Source organism: Mastomys coucha, unplaced genomic scaffold, assembly GCF_008632895.1.
Source record: "Mastomys coucha isolate ucsf_1 unplaced genomic scaffold, UCSF_Mcou_1 pScaffold18, whole genome shotgun sequence".
In the NCBI taxonomy this organism is placed as follows: Eukaryota; Metazoa; Chordata; class Mammalia; order Rodentia; family Muridae; genus Mastomys; species Mastomys coucha.
In genome coordinates, this window is record NW_022196900.1 from 59,449,841 (window position 1) to 59,468,814 (window position 18,974).

Below are 18,974 nucleotides of genomic sequence, written 5' to 3' on the forward strand. Positions count from 1 at the left end.
TCCCTCCCTCCCTCCCTTCCCCCTCTCTCTTTGGTTTGCTGTCAAGGCCATGAGTCTGTTCTTTGTGTACTGTTCTTGATAACCCTTTCCAGGATTTAAAGTCATTAAAGATGCTGTTCATCAGCCTGCCTTTGTCTGAGATGTCTGTGTTGGCAAGAGGCAGATAGAAGTAGCGGTGTGCTCCCCAGCCAGATGCAGAGTAGCTGGGGTTGGGGCACTCAAGTGAAGCACATTCCTACCATTACTTGGCAGAGAAAGGGCCTGTGAGATTATTGGAGTAATCCTTGCTTCAGACCTGGATTCGTCAGCCGAATCCAGGGCATCACTCTTGAAAAGGACCTTAAAATCAGCTGTTCTACTTTGAAACTTCAAGGGAAACATGGAAAGAGATAAAGGAAATAATTGAAGGTTTTAGGATGTTAAGACATCCAGGGACTTGAGACATTGAGTCAATAGTCTTGCTCTCCCATTCACTGAGGCAAGAACTGATGTGTACACATATACTCATCTCAACGTCTCCTGAGTGATGCTTCACTAAGGGCCTGCCTACAGCCTCAGGTGGGTGACATCAGTTCCTAGGGTGGAGCTGTAGGTTCCCCTAGCCACTCTGGAAAATTCCCACTCTCCTGTCCAAGCTAGCTTCTTACTGCCTCTGGTCCAACCCTCTACCTCTTTGTCCTCACTGACTTGCATGACTTCTACTTATCCAGTGGTGACACCTCCTCAGGAGTGGCAGCAGTAAGACTAGAGAGGGAAGGAAAAGGAAAGGAATGGAGCGAGGGGCTAGGGTGGATGATCTGGATTTTTCGCTTATGTCTTTTGAGAGGTTTTTAACTTTGCCATGGGGACAGGACATGGGGACTCTACCCCTCTGGAGGGGAAGCCATGCTTTCCTGACCATTCTCTTACAACACATCTCACCCAGAAGCATCCTTCATCCAGTAAACTTTAGACCTTCAGTCTGTTATTCTTCAGGTACAAGCTTATGTAGAAATCAAAGAATAATCCACGAACCACAAGAAACTCAAGAAAAAGGAAGACCAAAGTGTGGATTCTTCGTTCCTTTTTAAAAAGGGGAACAAAATACCCATGGAAGGAGTTGCAGAGACAAACTATGGAGCAGAGACTGAAGGAAGGGCAATCCAGAGACTGCTCCACCTGGAATCCTTCCCATATTCAGTCATCAAATCCAGACACTATTGTGGATGTCAGCAAGTGCTAGCTGACAGGAGCTTGATATAGCTGTCTCCTGAGAGGCTCTGACAGTACCTGACTAATACAGAAGTAGAGGCTCACAGCCATCCATTGGACTGAGTACAGGGTCCCCAGTGAAGGAGCTAGAGAAAGGACCCAAGGAGCTGAAGGGCTCGCAGCGCCTTAGGACGAACAAGAATATGAACTAACTTGTACCCTCAGAGCTCCCAGGGACTAAATCACCAACCAAAGAGTATACATGGTGGGACTAATGGCTCCAGCTGCATATATAGCAGAGGATGGCCAAGTCGGTCATCAATGGGAGGAGAGGCCCTTGGCCCTGTGAAGGTTCTATGCCCCAGTGTGGGGAATGCCAGGGTCAAGAAGTGGGAGAGGGTGGGTTGGTGAGCAGGGGGAGGAGAGAGGGAAAAGGTTTTTTTTTCTTTTCTTTTCTGTTTCTTTTTTTCAGAGGGGAAACTGAGAAAGGAGATTTCATTTGACATGTAAATAAAGAAAATATCTAATATCAATAAATAAATAAATAAATAAATAAAGAAAGAAAGAAAGAAAGAAAGAAAGAAAGAAAGGAAGGAAGGAAGGAAGAAAGTATCAGGAACATAAAGAGATTCCCATGTTCTAAGTGCCCTCCTGTCAAAAGACCTGGATTAGGGAACATGGATGGTAACCTGGGTGAGACTTCATGTTCCTGACAGTACAATAAAAAATAAATAAACCAACCAAACAAAAAAACCTTTGTCTTCCCTACAAGGCTGGGTTTGGTCAATTCTATATCAGTTGAAAGGCACCACCATCCTTTAATGGCTTGATAATTCAAGTTCTAATATGTGAATTTTAGCAGTCAAGGGACCACGTTAACTAAAACACTAATATACAACTGCACCAATTCTGTTTCTGCATCCCTTCACAGACTGCCAGTTTCTCATAGGCCTCCGAGGCCTTCGCTTGTACCACCTTACTACAGGTTCAAAGTCCCATGGCTAGATAGCATGTGGGATGCAGAGAAGTAAAAAATGGTGTCTTCACGTCCTATCGAGGTAGGGACTCCTGGAAAGGACAGCTTTGGCATTCCAATTTCGTGTCCCTCATAGCTGAAAACAATCCTAGGGAGGAGAGAAGATTTGAGGGCTGCATGCTGAAGTGGGCATCAGCATGAGCTTTGGGACTGATTTAAGTTGCAGAGCAATCTGGGCTGTGGCTGCTCATTGCCTTCTGTGACTAATAAAGAGGTCACTTTATCACGGAGCCTTCGGATCTGAGTTTAATGGCTTCAGCAGATGGTTATGATTTCTGACTTGGTGCGGCCACCTTATTAAAATAAGGAGACCCCGATGGGCAGGAAAAGGCGTCTTCATTGTTAGCTCCAGAAGCACAGCCCAGGTATTTCCCAGCTTGCTTCTATGAGATGCAGACCAGCTAAGCTGTGAGCGGCTTCTGCCTGCTGAGCAGAGGCAGCTCCCTCCCTTTGAACTCTTCCTTTTGTCGAATATCCAGGGGCTATAAGGGCACGCTCCTTTTAATGGAGAAGATATTTTGAAGGAAGCTTCAGGGCTTAAAATTTAGAAATTTGTCTGCATGTATGATGTAATGCTGCAGTCAGTGGCAGCCAGGGATGGCTCTGTCCTTCCACTGTGGAGTCCACGATTGAAGTCAGACTGTCCATCTTCACCCACTGAACCATCCTGGTGCCTAGCCCAGGTTCTATAACAGTAAATATTTTAATAACAAAGGGAAAAAATCAACAACTATCCTTAGGATAGTTGAGACTCGTTCTGTTTGGTTGCTAACCTCTAGTGAAGGTACCAGGTATCGCTTCTCCTCCCTTTTAATTCCACCTACCTGATGTTTGTGAAGAGCCAATAATGGCAAAGGCTTAATTTTGCCAAGCCTTACCTCGAAGAAGCATTTAAATCACAGGGTGTGGTAATCACACGTGGCACTCTAGCCCCCCAGCCACACTGGGCCTTTGTTTTCTAGACAGGTTTATGGCTTTGCCATCATGATATATGGTCTTTTTTTTTTAAAAATTGAATTAACTATACAGAAATAAACACAAAAATTACACAGTGCCTTTTCAGATCCAAGCCTTCTGCCATGCTTTCTTCTCCAGAGATAATCTGTCAATTAAATTTTCTGTCTTCTCATTCCCATGTGAGTGTGTGTTTGTTCCTATGAGCATATAAACCCAGTAACATCACACATTTTTCTGCCATTTCAGTGCTTATTGGATCCATCCTTTCCTATCTTGCTTTTTTTTTTTCATTCAATATTATGTTTTTGACATTTAACCTTATTAACTTAGGATCTATGTCTTAATCCTGGAAATCATTTTATGCATCGTGGAATAGCTTTGGTATTGTAAGACCACATATGATTATGTACCACCCTGTCTCTTATTTCTTCCTGTGTTATAAAACAGTGCAGCACAAAAAAATTTGTAAAGGGGATTACACCACTGCCTGGCCATGTCTGAGTGCTTGGCTGGGTAGCCATCCTCACCTAGTCCTAATGATGGTCTGACTAGTCTGCTATGCATCTGTGGCACATAACATATGATGTGCCATTCTAAGGAAAGTAATCCATACTCATAGGACTAAAGAGGCAGATGGCAGGGGGATGGGTGGCAAGAGACACAGTATCCTATATTTATAGTGAATTCATTGTGTTGGCCAAAGAACAGAGGGCTCTAGGTCTGCAATCAAGCTGAGACACTGCCTGCTTCCCTCTGGGCATTAGTTGTCCATGTCTCTAAAATGAGCTGTTGCATCAGACACCCCTTCATGTCCTGATTTTCTTTTTCCCATTTCAACATTCTTTGTTTCTAACTGGCACTGTCCCTTGGTGCTTCAAATGTTTTGAACTAGGAATACTCAATTTATCTTGAGGACAGTGGAGGTCTATGCAGAAGTAACCTCCTTAGCAAAGAATAGTTTAACATGCTAAGAAAGTCCACTTTGAAATTGCAATCTAAGTTGAATGTGTGTAGCAAAAGATTAGGGTCACTCATGCATAAAGATGATGGGAGAATAATAATGTACAGACTGTAGGTGATTATCCCATATTTCTGTTTTCCAAATTTTCTTTAATAGCCATGTAGTAATATTCTTTAAATAAAATAATAAGCATGTGCAAGCAATTATAAGTTCATCTGGTAGGAAAAAAAAGGAATAAAATTTACACAAAACATATGCCAAGGAAAGGGAGAACACCTGTATGTGAAAATAGTTCGTTGTGATTTCTCAGATGAGCCCGCGAGTACTTCCCTCCGTGAAGGCTGGCAGGTGACGTGTGTCTTTGTGTTGCTGCTGAAAGACTCAGATAGGATGGAAGACAGCCAAACTGGCTTCTTGTACAAAAGCAGTGGCAGAGACACAGAATAAAACAACCCCAGTTTTTCTTCCTCGATTTAAAGACCAGGCTGGGTGGGAAGAAGAAGAAACAGAGAGATTTCATGATTAGATCATGCACTCATCCCATTCCAGGGGTGCCTGATGAATTCTCACTGTGTGTCCGGTAAGAATGAGGGTGGTAGGGAGTCATACAACCTAGCACCGACGATGGAGACTTTCCCCTCATTCTGGACCCACCTAGATGAGGGGGTAATTGGTTATAGGTAGCCGAGCAACATGACTCTCCCTGAAGTCTGTTTCCCCGTCTGGGGTATCTTGTTCATGTGTCTTTGAATGCCAGGCACCCCTCCCCAGAGCTGAGTGTGCTCTCTCTGGAGGACTCCCTTCCAAAGTCCTCTCCTTTTGTCATTGGGCAGCCCTCAGGTCTCCGAAGGGACGTTTCCTGGCTGGGCTCTCTCCCCTCTTACCCGTCCTTTCTGGAGAACCTGCAGAGGTGTTTTTATTTACAGAAGCCTTGGAGGATCTTGATTGTTTTCAGACTCACACTGAGTATGTCTAGATGTGCCATTTACTTTTTGTAGGTGATATAAATTAATTCTTCAGAAGGGAGAGAAAAAAACAAAAACAAAACCAAAATCTTGGGTGGGCATTGGCTCATGCAAACCCATTACTTTGGAAGGGGAAAGAATGTGAAAGCATACACCATTTTTATTTTCACCAGGCAAAGAGAGTCATTGATGTGAAGGCTACTGTCAGGACAAAAATCCTCAGCATGACAGCTCAGTACTGCCACATGCTTTGACCATAGGAAACTCGGGTGACACTTGTAGTGGAACTCAACCTTTGCTTAGGGACTTTGCAGAGGCAGAGGAAATGTACTAAGCCTTTGTTTTTATGACCCTGAGATCTATAAGCATAGATGCTGAATGATTAGCACGCATTATTCAGATGCAGAGGATATTGCCATTATAAACAAAGTTTGCATCTAAGTAAAGGTGCAGACTCTTTAGGTGAGGGACTTTTAAAAGTAGAATATCCAAGCATTGACAGTACACTCCTCTCCCCTACGTGTGTGTGTGTGTGTGTGTGTGTGTGTGTGTGTGTGTGTGTGTGAGAGAGAGAGAGAGAGAGAGAGAGAGAGAGAGAGAGAGAGAGAGAGAGTTACTTTTGAGAACCAGAATTGAAATGATGCCCAGTGCGACTGAATCATGAGATAGGAACAGGAGCTAGAACCTTCCCACCTCCTAGCCACAGAGTGTGGCCATAGGTGTTTCTAAGCTTTGGAACCTTGGCAGTGTGCCTGGAAATTGGCTTTACACCATCAAATTCTATGCCTTGGGAAGTAGGTGCCATCACTAGCCTTATCCCACAGTGTACATAGTCACAGAGCAGAGGCTAGCTCATGCCCTGCTCCATGTTTTTATTCTGACCAAAACAGACTATATATTCAACATTAAGCTGTATTCTGTGGTCATAATAATGGATCCTTGTAAATTAACATGCACGTAAATTTTCTTAGATGAAACAGTTTTTTTTTTAAAACTAAAATTGTCAATACAAGGCCTTCTATAGGACCTATTTCCACAGCCAAATGTACCACTTACTTCCTATATTGTTCACTCCAAGAGATGGATGAAGAAGTTTGCTTAAATGTAGAGATCACCAGATTGCCAGAGGCAAGGTAGCACAAATTTTAACTATTAACTGCCACCAAGTGGCCCACTGCCTTACTCTCTCCAGATCTCAGTATTCCCATCTATAAAATGTGAGTTATAGACTCTGAGCAAAAAAACCGATTCCTTCTAGCTTTTGCATAATTCATAATTCATGACTCTCAGCTTTGGGAAGAACAAGATGTCTTTGTTCTTTAATGAAAGTCTGATGCCAGCCTCTTGCTTTGCATTTCTTATTCCTTGTAGCTTTTTTTTCTTCTTCTAAGAACTTATGACTTAGCTGTCACGCTGCCCATCTATTTATGAAGTTTGGCCACAAACTTGTTTGGAATTATCCAAATCCCAGCCCCATTTAGGAATGGCTGATTGTCCCACTGGTGAGGTTCCTGACTTCTGCCTTGTGTGTGCCTCAGTGAACTGAAATCAAGATAAAATGATTTGGCTTCCTGCCATCTTCCATGGTAGACTTTTCAGTGTGGTTCTGGAAACTCTGTCAACAGCCAGGTCTGAAGGCAGGATAGGATGGAGATTATAGACGTAGGTGACAGTTGCACTTCATGGATCTCTGCTCAGCATGTTTCTTTTTCTCAGCAGAGTTAACTACCTGCCTCCTCACAATAGTCTAATTTCCTTTCAAGTGTAACTTAGCAAGAAAACTGACTGCCATTTTTCTCTCTTGCCTCTTAGTTATTCACCTATATTACATAGAGGCAGACTATGTTGGACTTGGGTAGTGTTGTGCGACCTTTGTCCCAGGAAGATAGAAATAAATGCAGAAAACCAAGGTATAATTACACCAAAGTCCAACCTGGAGAAATGATGGCTATTGGCTTAGTCACAGAGCATGGTTGAGGGGTTTCTTGTGGAAATGTGAGTGAATGATCCCAAAGCAATTGCACTAAAGAAAAGTCTCACTCCATCGTGGATGATGGCTTCCCGGTAGCTTCAGTAAACTCCCACATATGATCTACTTCCCGTCTCCTGTCCCAAGACCATGAGGCATGCAGTTAGGGCAGAATCACATACAGCTGGCTAGGAAGTGTAGGAGGGAGTGTCTGGAATCTCCAGTGAGGATCCAAGGACCTCCCCACCATGGTGAGAAAGCATCCACAGCCAATAGGCTGGATCTTGAAGGTTTCTTGCAAGTTGTCACAGCTGTTCCGATGAAGGTGATGGCCACTACATTCCCATTGTGCACTGTAATAGGTAGTTATCTCATTTAGAAATACTAGTACCTCATGCATAAATAGTGTCCAACACGTGGCAAAAGGGAAAGGTTTGTGTTTCTAAATGTTTGCTACACTTCAATGCTGAGACTACCCACTTTTGAAACAGAAAACTCAGTTTCCTGTGTGACTGCCTAACATGACCTCATCATCCGGAAGTAATCTTTTCTAAGCAGGCACAAGCTCTCTGCTTGGCAGTTAATAATGTACAGCCTCGTGGCCTTTTCCCAGTTCTGATAAACATTTGTTTTTTATTTCTTATCTTCCTTTATTACAAATTGTTTCTCCCTTGAGGTTACAAATTCTTTGAGGCCAGGGGCAAATCCAAATATAAGTATTTATTGTTTGGTTCTCTTTGGAGGACTCAAATTACAACTGTTTCTTTAACTCAGCAAAACTCTACTTGATTCCTTTGTTTATTTTATTTTTTTAATTTTCAGTCTCACTCATCCTTACCTTCAGCAATGCCTTAACAAGTCTGCATGTTGGTTCCGCCCAGTGCATTGTCTTTGCGCATACTGTATGTTTCACTTGTTTGCTTTGGGTCTTTAAAACAAGTCCTCAGTGTCTTTAGTTAAAGGTGGAAAATGTGGACTGTAGTGACATTGCTTCTTTCCTGCAACCCCAGTACCCTGCTTGTTACTTCCAGGTCCACATTGATTGGCTGGCTTTTTCCTCGTCATTGGCAGATTCTGTTTTCTACAATTTTTTTATACCTGGTAGCTGTTGGTTGTCTGCCAGGCATTTTATCTCCCTGGGTACCAAACAGTTTGTATTGTTGTTAGTTTTCATTGATCAGATGGATCTGGGATGCAGTTAGCTCGCTTAAAAGTAGTGATCCTTAAGGAGTTTTGTGTTGTAAACCTTTGTTGCCTTGATTTTCCTGGATGGTCAGCTCTGTGTACTTAATCAGCTCTGTACTTAACTCAGGAGGTTTTCTGGGCTCCCCCTGATTCTTCTCCCAGCCTACCGTTCTCCAACTACATTTACTTGGACACTCAAGACTCAGTTCACATTTCCCCTCTCTCATAGGGTGTGGTCCTTCATTGACAGTTACTTTGGCCTTGACTGACAATCACCTGTTTCTGTTTCTGCCAGAGGTGGAAGACATTTTTTTTTTTTTTTAAATTCTAGCTATTTAAAATTTGCCTTCATATCCAATGTCTACAACTCTTGCCATTCTGGCTTCCACAAGACTGGGTAAGGGGGCTTTTCTCTGTGCTTTCTATTATGCCTGCTTATTGAAACCCAGTTTTTATTTTTATTTTTTTCTCTTAAAGTTTGTGTCCTCGAGAACAGAGAATGGATTTCATCTCTGGGTCCTAACACCTACTAGTTTCTCAATAAGTATTAGTTGAATGAATGAATGAATAAACCCATGGAATTCAATTTTTAAAGTGGCAGTGTGTGAATGAGTTTTAGTTGTAGTTCTTTTAAACAGAAATGATGTTACATTATGATTTACACAATTGAATTTATTTCTTTTATAGCTTCTCACTGGAAGGTTTTTTTTTTTTTTTAAATCACTTAGATGGTGTTTGAAATGGCATGTAGAAGGGAAAGAAGGAACTAAGAACTGAATAGCACAATGTATGCATAGATGACATTGTCTGACTTTTGGGTAACTTACTTTATGGTAGACTCTCGGCTGTGGGATATTCAAGCTTGAAAATTTTGGAGACAATTGCTCTTATCTCAAGTGCCTTTTCCACGTTGGATATACTTGGGTACCTGGTCTGCAAATAGCTTCAAGCTAGTACATTCTTATCAACTGGAGATAATTTGACAGTGGATATGTACCACTGAAGCCATAGCCAGGACAAGTTCATATATTTGGGTCTTAAAGGGCCAACGTGGTAAGCCTCTCACGGTTATCTTGTTCTGTCTACTCAGGAGCTGTTGGTACCAGAGGTGACTCTGACAATGGGCATGAGGGGCAGGACTTAGAGTTGGCTGCATTTAGACTCATTGTTATGTGGGAAGTAGTAATTGCAGCATCTACTCCTCCACACTTCTTCTGGGAGCAAATACAATACTACATAGTAGTTTCCTGTTGTAGTTCAACTGCACACAGGACCCCATCCTCTATCTATAAGCTATTTCCTTGATAGCTCATTCTGAAGGCCGACATCTGCCTCTGAAGTTGACTTATACTGAGGGAATACCAGCATTAATGGCACATGGGGTCATGGTACCTGTGTTTCCTATTTATTTTCTCCTCTAAACAGTTTGATGTGTGTTCATTGTTTTAGAGAAAATGTTTGTTTTTTTCCAGCAATAGTTTCCTTATTCTAAAACAATCCCTTCCCATTGCTTGGTGATGAAGTTATTAAAGTAAAGCTTTTGCCCATCCATCCCTCTGTTTTCTTCTTGGAATTTATGGCCAGGTCCTGGGTAGGTTTTATGAACAGAAATAATCCACATGAGCCAAGGAATTCTGTTTCTGAGATATGGATGAGACCTCTCCGGGTTGTGCAAATGAAGACTGGGTGCATTTTGCATATTTTCCTAGAATGACAGAAATTCTGTGGCTAAACCGAGATTAGACCCTCTCACTTTAAAGAATCTGACTTTCCGTTCCAAGAGTAAACTGCGTTGCCTTCTAAACTACTAGTTGAGTTTAACTTTGAAGCGTACTTTGTATTTAAATCTGATGACAGTGTTGTTTCTCCTCCTGTCTTGTTTGGATGCAAATCTTTTCCTTGCTGGTCAGGTACAGCTTCCTTCCGCCCCCAACCCCCCCTCCTCCCAAGCCCCCCTCCCCCGTGCCTCTGCAACCCTGGCATCCAGTCTCAGGGCTGTCCAGCATGCTAAGCAAGAGGCTTATTTTTCCTTGTTCTATTGCTGGATGCCTTCAATCTTGCCTAGTACATAGTAGGCTTTTTTTATCTTCCCATTCTATCACATGCCCACCCCAGTGCTGTAGGTTTGTACTAGCCTTCCTCCATCACTGACCTGTATTCCTCTCCACTTCTCTGTAGACAACTTAGGATCTAGGCTCACTGCCCCCCTCATGTCTTTTTTCCTTCCATACATCTTGGCCATTGCACACCTGGTTCTTCTTCAGAACAACCCCAACCCCAGTTCCTTCACAAATTACCCTGAATTTTTCTATTCTTTGAAGCTCACTTTTAGAGAAAAGGGTGGCAAGAAAATAGGCTCCCCTAGGATTCTACAAAAGATTTGATTTTTAGGTTGAATAATATATTGGTATACATGTTATTTTCTTAGAACCATGGCCAGCATGGAATGTAGTCAAGTACTATATACACCTAGAGCTATAATTTTATTTAAATCCCGTTAGCTATCCATTTGACTCCTCTGTCTTCTCTCTGCTGGGCTGCTCCTGCTCCAGACCCAGGGATGCAGAAATGAGGAAGCTATGGAGTTTGGAGATCAAGGTGGGGTTGGCCATTCATCACTTCACTGGAGAGTGGCCCTGGCAGGAGGTTGGTTTGACCCCTCCAGGACCTCTCTTCCCCTATCCTACGCTCTCTCTCATATTCCTGGTCAGAATAAGACAGGGTCAAGAGCAGAGGCCTCCACATGGGCGGGTGTAGATCTGAATCCTAGCATGGTCCTTTATCAATCAACTCCCAGATTCAGTCTCTTTCTCTTCAGTGAAGTGACCAGTAGGCAGCCAACTAGAAAGCTGGCCCTGGGCTTTACACTTGAGGTTCTGTAGAAGCTGGAAAAAAATGCCCCAGGGGTATATTATATTAATAATCTATATTTTTTTTTCAAGTGAGAAAACTGAGCAAAGAGAGGCCAGAAAGCTGGCTCAGGTGAGTTTCAAAGAATAGGAAGAGTCCTGGGAATTTGTGGAGAAACTGGGGGGCATTTTGAGAAAGAGGAACCATGTGGGCAATAGCCAAGATGTAGGAATGGGGAAAAGGTGAGCAGACAGCAGTACTATTGAGCCAACCCCAGGCCCACAGCATAGTGAACCCATACCTGCTGTTGTGCCATGCCAAGCTGTCATGGCTATAAACATATTAAGATCCCTGGCATGCAGGTCCAGAGTGAACAGTAGCTGCTACCATTATTCTAGAACTCAGACCTTTTTCCAGCACAGGAAGTCTTGAGTACGCTGCTTGGTGAAACTTCATTGGATTATGGGTATAAGAAGATGGGTGACTCTATTGTTTCTACAGAGCACTGCTTGAAGGCTATCTTAAAATAAAAAAAAAATGAAAATGTCAAATGGAACCCAGAGAAGCAAACTATTAGACAAGATTTTGTATTGGAAATTTGGGTGGGGCACATAGAAGCGATGGAGTTGTTGGGTTGCTCAGTCCCATAGATATCTCTTGGCAGTTACGGTGAATGCTTGGGGAGGCATTCACTTTTAACCGGTTTGCCCTTGTAACATCCCTCCTTTCACTTTAATGGGAAACTGAGTATGCTTTGCTGGATAGTGTTTTGATTGAATTAAATTTATGTGCTTTGAATATGGCTGGACCAGAAAACTGGAATCTCCCTGTTTAGGAAGAAACTTCACTCCAGGAAGAGCCTAGCTGGGTGGGAGAAGGCTGGAACTGTTGAACACAGCAACCTCTGTCCTTCTCCACCCTTTCCCCATGGCGGCAGCGGAGGCAGCAGCAGCAGCAGCAGCAGCAGCAGCAGCAGCAGCAGCAGCAGCAGCAGCAGCAGCAGCAGCAAGCTGTTACTAGGAGCATGTGATAAAACAAAGCTATTCGCTGAGCTATGGCTGCCAGAACTTTTTATCTTTGTGTTTCTCTTGAATTTAGGGTGGGGGTAATTATAGGAAGTGCAGATCGAAAGGTAACAGTTTCCATTTTGCTAATAGACACTTTGACTTTTCTTCCCCATGATTTGATTTATTTCTGTCTCCTTTTGTGTCTACTACACAATGTGCCGGACAGAGTACTGTGTCTCAATAAGGGCTAAGAAGTCACTTTTGGATGCTGTATAGCCAAGAACATTCTGCAGCCCCACTTAATTACCCTGCAAAGCAAGTCCAGAGACAAGTCCAGCATGTTGAAATGCCTCTGCTCAGGGAGAAACCAGAACCCCCCTCCACCCGCCCTGCTGAAGCTTTCAAGGAGAGCTGTTCTACTACTGCACCTGTGATTGCCTGTTGTCAGACCTGGACAATAAGGATTTGGCGGAACTCTTCTTTGAGATCACAGTGCTTATCAATAAAATGGGAAGTCTACAGGATGTAGAGGAAGTGTTCAGAGCATTTTAGGCAATCTTGAAAGGTAAATGTTCCAGTCAACTAGCCCATCAGTACTCCCATTCTTTCTGTGATATAAAAATCTCAGGACTGAGCTCATGTCTTTTCTAAGGTTTACTAAAAGGAAGAAGTTGGAATATTTAGCATGATCTATAAGAAACGGTAACGAGATTTTCATCTGATACAAACAATGAATAAAATGTATGGTTCTCTTTCTACTTATGGTCCTTCCTCTCCTCCATTTTTTAGGAACTTTTCTCCCTGTGCCGTTCCCACAAGACGCTTAGAAATAAAGTTTGCTTTACAGCAGACAGGATGCACAAAGAGGGCCTTCTGCTTTGTCTGATCTGCCTGCCAAACCTCTTGTCTTCATAGCTCTTATAACCTAGCTGATCTTCCTGTGGCTGTGGGGGAGGCTTATCTTTGAAAGTAGAATTTTGAGCAAAGAAATCTGGAGGTTAGGGAGGGGTGGTCAGGCTCCAAGGCTCCCAGTCAGCTTCAGTGTGCAGCCACATGCTGTCTTTTAAAGGCCCTTGATGACCGCGGAGTACATTTTTCCTTTGTTAGGATGTATTTTTCCTCTCTGTGTGGGTGGCTCTCTGTGTGAGCATGTGGCCTCTATGCCTTGGTGTCATCCATTCCTATCTCGGGGCTATCAGGTATTTCCTGAATTACTTAGGGTTATAGTGAGGAGTAAGTGACCCTATACCAAGGAGCCTTTTAAGAATGATTAAGTATAGAACAAACATAAAGGAACATAAAAATCATCAGAGCCTTTATTAGTGAATTCTATTTTTGTGACCCCATAAAATTTGATTCCTTCCAGCTCTGGCAAGGGTAGGGTCTTGCCTAGTTGTCTTCATTTAGGAAAGTTGAGTGCTTGCCAGTGGCCTACAGGAAGGAGTTAAGGAAGCAACAAAATGGAAGCTCAGGCTTCCCCACTCTCCCAGGAAGACTCTCAGGTGATGTCTGCCCAGGTTTGCTGTTCTTTTGTAGGTAAAATGGTACCCCAGTAGAAGTCAAACACTAGCGGTCCCTCTCTCTCTCTCTGTCTCTCTCTCTGTCTCTCTCTCTCTCTGTCTCTCTCTGTCTCTGTCTCTGTCTGTCTCTGTCTCTCTGTTTCTGTCTCTGTCTGTCTCTGTCTCTCTGTCTCTCTGTCTCTGTCTCTCTGTCTCTCTCTCTGTCTCTGTCTCTCTCTCTCTTCCTCATCATGGGTTGCGCTAGCATAAGGTGAGAAGAGACAAGGCTCTGGTGGGTTAATACTATAGGGTAAAGAGGAAGAGGAGAAAACAGACACTCTGGCCTTTACTAGTTAACAGAGAAGGTGTCTCTGAGCAAGTCATGCTTAGGTTTTCCAGGTGAAAGAGAAAAAGTCTCAGAGCAATGTTTAGAATACCTCTAACATTGAAGTTTCTTGTACAGTGCTTATCCATTTGTCTGTGATAACCCAAATCTGTGTGCCTGATAGCCCTTGCAAACTGAATGAAGGAAACGTATGAATCTGATGCATATGTGTACCCATGGAAGCCAGAGGAGACTGTCAAAGCCCCTAGAAGGAAGTGGTATAAAGGAGCTTGTGAGCTCCCTGGTGTGTGGGTACTGGGCACCAAACTCTAATCTTTTATAAGAACAGCAAGTATTCTTAGCCACTGAGGCACCTATCTAGCTCATGTAGCACATTTGTAGTGATCATTATTTGTGATAAATCTCACAGTCTGATTGCATTATCTAGCATTGGGCACTAGCATTGCCTTGTTTCATCTTGCATTAAAATACTGGACCATAGGTGATGATACTTAAACAGATAACCTTAGCTGACATTTCCCCTCCACCAAGGTATAAACAAATCTCTTAATTTAATTCAGGCCATAATACGTGTTTGGTTACCACTGTTGTCTCCATTGGAGCAGGACTTTAATGATAGAAACATTTATAATCAGAATATATATATTCTGATTATTAGGAATATGCCTAAATGCTATATTCCAAGCATTCTCCTCTCTGTCTCTCATCTCTCTCAAATACACACACACACATACACACACACACACACATAACTGATCTAACCAATATTTTAAAGTAGATGTTATCACTTGTATTTCTAGATAAGGCGTGGAAATATAAGAAGAAATTAAAGTAAGACTTGTTCAAAATTGTATAGGCATTCAGAGGTGAAGGAGAGATCTGAACTCAGGCAGTTACATTCTTAGTGGCCCAACCATCTCCTAAATGAGACTGCTCATATTCTGGTCATGTTTGAGAAACCAGCTTTTGCTAGGAGACCATAGCCTACGAAAGTTGGATGAACCCTCTTACTCTTGCGGCTAACCTAAGCCCCATCCTGAAGTGCACCAAGTCTGGCATCTGATGTCCATGTTCAGAGGCCTCATAGATCCAGAGGAGTGGCTGCATATTGAACGCATGTGCCCAGCTGTGTACTGTGGTACATGTGTGGGGAAGGCCAGGTACCTGATGACTTCCATTGCATCGTTAGACCTGCTCCAGCTCTGTTCCTAGCAGAAACCTCTGTGGCCAGCCCTACACACGGATGAATGTTCTGGGTTGCTGGTTATGAGACGAGGAGGCCAGATGAGCCCATAAGGAGGAACATTCCCATTGTCTTCTACCTCAGTTATCTTGATTGGACAATGGCTTCTTTATCCCTTGAAGCCTTTTGACTTCCCCAGTCAGTTTTTTCCTTTGACTCTGTGGAGCTTCAAGATTTTTCTTGTGTTTTAATTCGTTCTTACTTAGACAAGCTTTTCTCAGCCTCCCTGTGAGTGCATTTTCCTGTTTAATGTTGAGAAATAAATTATCTTGTTTGAATATCTTGTCAAATAGTTTACCATATAGAATAGTGTGTTAAAATTAGAAAACACACACACAGATACACACACATGAGAAACTAAGTGCACAGACAAGGAGAAATTTTGAAAAGTTCTAAATATTAGAAAGATGACAAAATTCCATCACAAAATAGTTTTGATATGTTCTTGGTTGAAATGAGTAGCTAGCATGTCTCTTGTTCTAATTTGGAGAATTTTACCATCTCAGGCTTATATGTCACAATGACATGGTGAACGTGATGTAAGCATGCTTGCGTGTGTGTGTGTGTGTGTGTGTGTGTGTGTGTGTATGTGAGTGTGTGTGTATATGTGAGTGTGTGTGTATATATGTGTGTGTGTCTGAGTGTGTGTGTGCGTGTGTGAGTGAGTGTGTGAGTGTGTGTGTATATGTGTGTGAGTGTGTGTGTATGTATGTGTGAGTATGTATATGTGTGTGAGAGTGTGAGTGTGTGAGTGTGTGTATGTGTGTGTATATGTGTGTGTGAGTGTGTGTATGAGTGTGTGTGAGTGTGTGTGTATGTGTGTGTGTGAGTGTGTGTATGTGTATGTGTGTGTGTATTTGCAGTGTGGGGGATTGAAACCAGGTCCTCCTCTATGCTAAGCAAGCATTCTACTTCTGTTCTACAGCCTAAGCCTCCTAATATGCTTATAATGTCATTTCTTGTGAGCTTTTATACTGTGGCTACCCATTGCCTGTGAGGTCAGGCTTTGGTTCAAATTGCAGCTGTATTACTGACAAGCTGTGTGACTTGGGCAAGTTTATTTCATCTCTTAAGAGTCCCTTTTCCCTCTCAGAGGAGAAAGCAATAATTATATATTACTCAGAGAGCCGCAGGGAGTGAAACCAGGCATGTTTATATATTTAACACTGGCCTTTTATAGAATAAGCGCTTGATAATCGGTGCTGTTGTTACTGATTTTTATCATCATTAAATTAGCATCTGTAATGTGGGAGACACAACACGCCACACAGTAGGTTCCTCACAAATAGTTTATTGGATTCGATGGCACATGCTCTTCTGTGAGTGAATCAGGTTGCCAACAGTAGCTTTTTATTTATGCCACGAACACGGATGGAAGTGCTGAGTGATGCAAACGGAGGAGGCTCTGCCTAGAAGCCAGCTGTCTTCATAGTGAGCTGTCTCACAAGCGAACACTGCGGTGAGCAGAGCAAGGCAAGCGACCTGGATCTGTGCTAAGGAGCAGCCCCTCTTCCCTGACTGGAACCTTAATTTTCTCTCTTGAAGGAGGATGAAGAGAGTAGAGGTTTCTTTCAAGAATGGCCATATGTCACCAGATACAACCCCCCTCCTTCATCGGTGCCGTTTGGCCCTCTTCTCTTTGCCCAGGAGAAGCCAAAATGTTAAATTGGTGCAGCTTACACGATCTGACAGAGAAATTCTTCACGTCTGGCCTGGATGTCTAAGTAAATTTGGTATACTCCTTGTGGTCTGGGGCAAGCGCTGGAAGCTATTAGAAATCCGAACAAAACCCTCCATTCAAAAGACTGCTCGTTTCCTGCTGGGGTAATCCAAGTATCAAACATCAAGAAACACGGGTGAGGAGAATGTGCCCAGTGCAGAACCCACCAAGGTGTCTGCGAAGCCGCCTCACATGACTTTGAACGTTACTTCTGCTTGATCATCTTGAATAAGTGGTTTCGTTTGAAAATGAGAGTTGCGCTTTCCCTCCTCAAAGGGCGGGGCAGGAGGGGAGGGGGCGTTGCCTGGATCTTGTCAGTCAAGTTTAGGAGTCCTCAGCTTTCTGCTTCCCTTGAAGTTGCAGAGCCCTTGGTTTGGGGTTTTGCTTTCATTAGTTATGGTGCAGGGTCTACTTACTGCCTTAGACTGGGCAGTTCAGGGGCTGGGAAAAATCTTTATTAAGAAGGCTTTGTGGAGGAACCTTGGCTTATCTCGGGAAATATCAGCTTGTAATAAACTGTTTCCTTTTTTGTGTGTGTAGAAATTTATTTTCTGTGAAATCCAGGTGTTCTTTTATATGGACTTGAAAGGAATAAATTTGATAGTCAGATTGGATTCCACCCCACTAGGAAGAATTTTTTTCCCCTGGTGGATTAATTGAGGTTGAAATCAGATAATCTAGGCAAGACCACTGGGTGCCTAGCCACTGTGCTCTGTTCCTTTAATTAATTTTAGCTCCGCTGCGCTGTGTTGAGAAGCTGTTCAGTTCCTGCACTTTCAGTGCTTGGGAGGTTGGTTTTTTTTTTTTTTTTTTTTTTTTTTTTTTTCCCTTCGGACAGTCTCACTCCTGCCAGACTATACTTCTGGAGAAAGAGACAAAGCCTTATTCATTGTATCGTGCATAGTACCTCATCGGACACACAGCCAATGCTTTTTGAAAGTGAATGAATGAAAGGGGGCATTTTTATAACACTTGAGCGATAGACCAGGTGGTCTCATGCAGCGAGAGAGCTGAGCATGCTCTTCCTGGGCCCCCCTCTGGGGTGCTCGGCCCCTTCCTTGGCTTCATCTCTGCCTTACTTCTTTTCTCAAAGGTGATGGATGCAGGGATTCCTTGCCTCTTTCTTCCTGAAGGAGTCCAGCTACGGAATTAAAGAGGCTCAGCCTGTTCTTCCCTGCATATTAGCTGTACGAGATGTGAAGTAGACATTGCATACATAAAAAGATAGTATCAAGCCGGGAAAGCCAGTGCATTTTGGTGACATTTAAGGAGTCATAGCTGTGCACAATATCGGCAGCTCAGTTGTCAGTAAATGGCAGGTCTGGCTTATATCAAAAGTAGCATGGTGGGTCTCAGTCGGTCCACTCTCCACCCCCACCCCCAAGTCGTGCTGACCTCTCAAGAGAATATATTCCCCATCTAATAAAAGTCAGAGCAGATTTATGAACTTGCTCCTGGCCACTTGTCCTTTATGCTTTAACAGAAAAATAAATCTAGAAGAAGATTCATGATTACCCTTGGACCACAGAGATGGGGGCAGGGCCAAATGTTCCAATCTTCTCTCAGTTTAGCTCCTTCCCCGGTTCCAGCTGGTGGGGGATATTGAGACTTGTGGCCTGCTCTCAGTGGCCAAAAGGGTCATTCTGGGCTTACAGGGCTTCAGTCTGGCACCCAGGTGGGGCTGAGGTTCCCTGACAAATCATGGTGATCTTACTGAGGAGGACTCTTTGTAAAGGCTCAGAGAAATACTCTTTGTTTTGTGGCCACTACTCCGACGATTGCTTGTCTACCAGCTTCCCTAAGGTTTTTGCTGTTACATTTCTTCTATAACAAAGGTGTATTAAGTATCAACTCTGTTTGGTTCACTGTATGCTTCAGCAATGACTTAAAATAGATCCTAATAGAGTGGCTTCAGTCTGGTCCTTAGGGATCTTGTTGTTTATCAGGAGAGAGGAAGAGGGCCAGTCCCCAAGATCTAGTGAGATGGATTTACCCAGGGGCTTTGAGTTTGGTAATCTGGAGTTCAAATTCAGCCTTTGCAATTT

The 18,974-nt window shown here is 43.1% G+C and overlaps 1 protein-coding gene across 1 annotated transcript in view; it reads left to right on the plus strand.

The window, feature by feature from the left end:
* Ror1 (receptor tyrosine kinase like orphan receptor 1) overlaps positions 1-18,974 on the plus strand; it is a 357,307-nt gene that overhangs the window by 64,230 nt on the left and 274,103 nt on the right. The gene's annotated exons all lie outside the window — the stretch shown is intronic.